This window comes from Teleopsis dalmanni, chromosome 1 (assembly GCF_002237135.1).
Source record: "Teleopsis dalmanni isolate 2A chromosome 1, ASM223713v2, whole genome shotgun sequence".
NCBI classification, from domain to species: Eukaryota; Metazoa; Arthropoda; class Insecta; order Diptera; family Diopsidae; genus Teleopsis; species Teleopsis dalmanni.
Genome location: NC_051846.1, coordinates 232,210,022 through 232,212,612, shown reverse-complemented (window position 1 = coordinate 232,212,612; position 2,591 = coordinate 232,210,022).

Sequence of the window (2,591 nt, the reverse complement as noted above, 5' to 3'; positions counted from 1 at the left end):
CAACTTGTATTTACGCTGTCTCGCTACTTGTACACATTGTTTCTGTTTTATAGTGTCTCTTGTGTTAATAATATTCGTGTGATTTGTTTCGTAGCGTGTGTGAAGATTGTATGTTTTTAATATCGTATTGATCCTGTTTTTAAGTCTTCTTGTAGGATTACCTTCAATGTACTTATTTATTCTTTCTAAGTCTCCTCTTAAATGATCAATTTTAATTTGTATTCTTCGTAGCGTATTACTTTTATTTCCATAAATTGCAGCTCTTCGTGGTCCATCTCTGGGTTGTCCTATCTTGCATCCCATTGTAGTAGCAATTGTTATAGCTGATACATATACAATAGTATGTAATTCTGCAAATTGCTCACATTGTTCAGTTTTGTCAGGATCGCATCATTGTTAAGTGTTTCAATAAGAAAACTTAGCTTCTTACTAGTATTAATTTTCGGAATGCGTGGCCTTAAAAGAGGGTTAAGGTTACTGTAAATGTCAAATTGTTGTTCAAAAATCTCATTTAAGCTATGCTGATTACTTCTAAGTCTCATTTGTTCATTACTTACATCTTCCTGCTGATCCGTGGTTTCATCGACATCAATTAAATTTACATTTAAAGCAGGAGGTGGTTGTTCATTTTCCACTTCTATCGTATTTACATTATTACGTGTTCCTGGTACATGTACGTTTGTAGAAGTATTAGTTGATTCAAATTGCACTTGCTCATTTTCTGCAGTTTCTGTCGATTGATCATTACTTACTTCGGCAACCGATTCTTTGATAGCGTTTCGTCTTGATTCTGGTATAAGATTGTTTCTATGAATAACCCGTACTTGATCTGCTAGTCGCTGTTCGGATACATTATAGTCCGGATGGTGTCCAACGAATATTGTATGTAGTGTAGTTCGATATGCTGTCATATCTCTTTCATTGTTTGTAGCTATATAGTAGGCGCGTAATAAATCTTCATTTATAGTATTAGTCCATTTTCTGCGCTGTCGTGGTCTGCCAGCCACGGTGAGAGCTATATCGGAATGTATATGCTGTTCACCGGACTGCAAAGGTGTTCTATTTCTGTTGTTCTGTGGCATACTTGTCGAACAGGACCCAGGTACCAAATCCTGCACGCGAGAGTTATGCGATCCCGACGCGGTGGGGTTATCCGATCTCCCCAGATTTACATTATTTTGTGACTGCATTGTGTACTATTTGTTCACACCTCGTAGTACACGGGGTGGTATTTTATACCTACTACCAGGTATATCGTCCAGCCGCTCCTAACATGGAGTCAGACACTGACCTAAAAGCCGCCCATTCTGAGTCAGTCGCTTTAGGTTTTTTATTTAAATCCCAGCCGCACTAAATAGCGAAAACAGACGTTGAGATAGAAGGGTTTTAGAGATTTTGGGGGAGACACTTATTCAAAGGCGGTGTCAGCTCGCCTTGTCGAGGTTGGATTCGAATCTTGTGATCTTTTCTTGGAGATAAAAGAGCCCCTTCGTTTACCCCAATCACATCCATAGACAGCCTCCGCTCATTGTCCGGGACTGCTTATTTAATTTTCATCTTATTCGCAGCTAACCATCATATCTGATGGCCATTCCATTATCCGCAACCTATGGACCCGTCCGCTTGCCTGAGCTCGGCATCCCACGGTACCTTCCAATTCCGTGGGGCGGATTATTATTATTATTATTATTATTATTATTATTATTATTATTATTATTATTATTATTATTATTATTATTATTATTATTTTATTATTATTATTATTATTATTGTTATTATTATTATTATTTTTTATTATTATTTTTATTTTATTATTTTTTATTATTATTGTTATTATTTTTTATTATTATTATTATTATTTATTATTATTATTTTTTATTATTATTTTATTTTTATTATTTATTATTATTGTTATTATATTTTATTATTGTTATTATTATTTTATTATTATTATTATTATTGTTGTTTTTTATTATTTTATTATTATTTTTTTTATTATTATTATTATTATTTTATTATTATTTTTTATTATTGTTATTTTTTATTATTATTTATTATATTTGTTTATTATTATTATTTATTTTTTTATTATTATTATTTTATTATAATTATTATCATTTTATTATTATTATTATTACTGTTATATTATTATAATATTATTATTTTTATTTTATTATCATTATATTGTTATTATTATAATTATTTTTTTTTATTGTTATTATTAAATTTATTCATACAGCGTTTAAAAAAATTATATAACTTTTCTAAAAATCTATTTTGACAAGAACATATTTGTTGTGTGTCAGATTAGCACACGAAAAGTATCTATACGAACATAAAAACTAAAACATAATATAAAAAGTATCTATAAGAACATATAAACTTAAACATAACCTTCTTATATGATTACCGTAGACATATCCTTTCGACTAAACACTCCATGAAATATTCAAATAAGAATAAGTTATATATGTATGTTATACGTATACTCATATATATGTTACTATAATGCAAACATATCCTACCCAAGAAATAAAAGCCAATTTCTTTCACTTTATATATCTCAACCAATTTTCAACAAATTGTTCCGC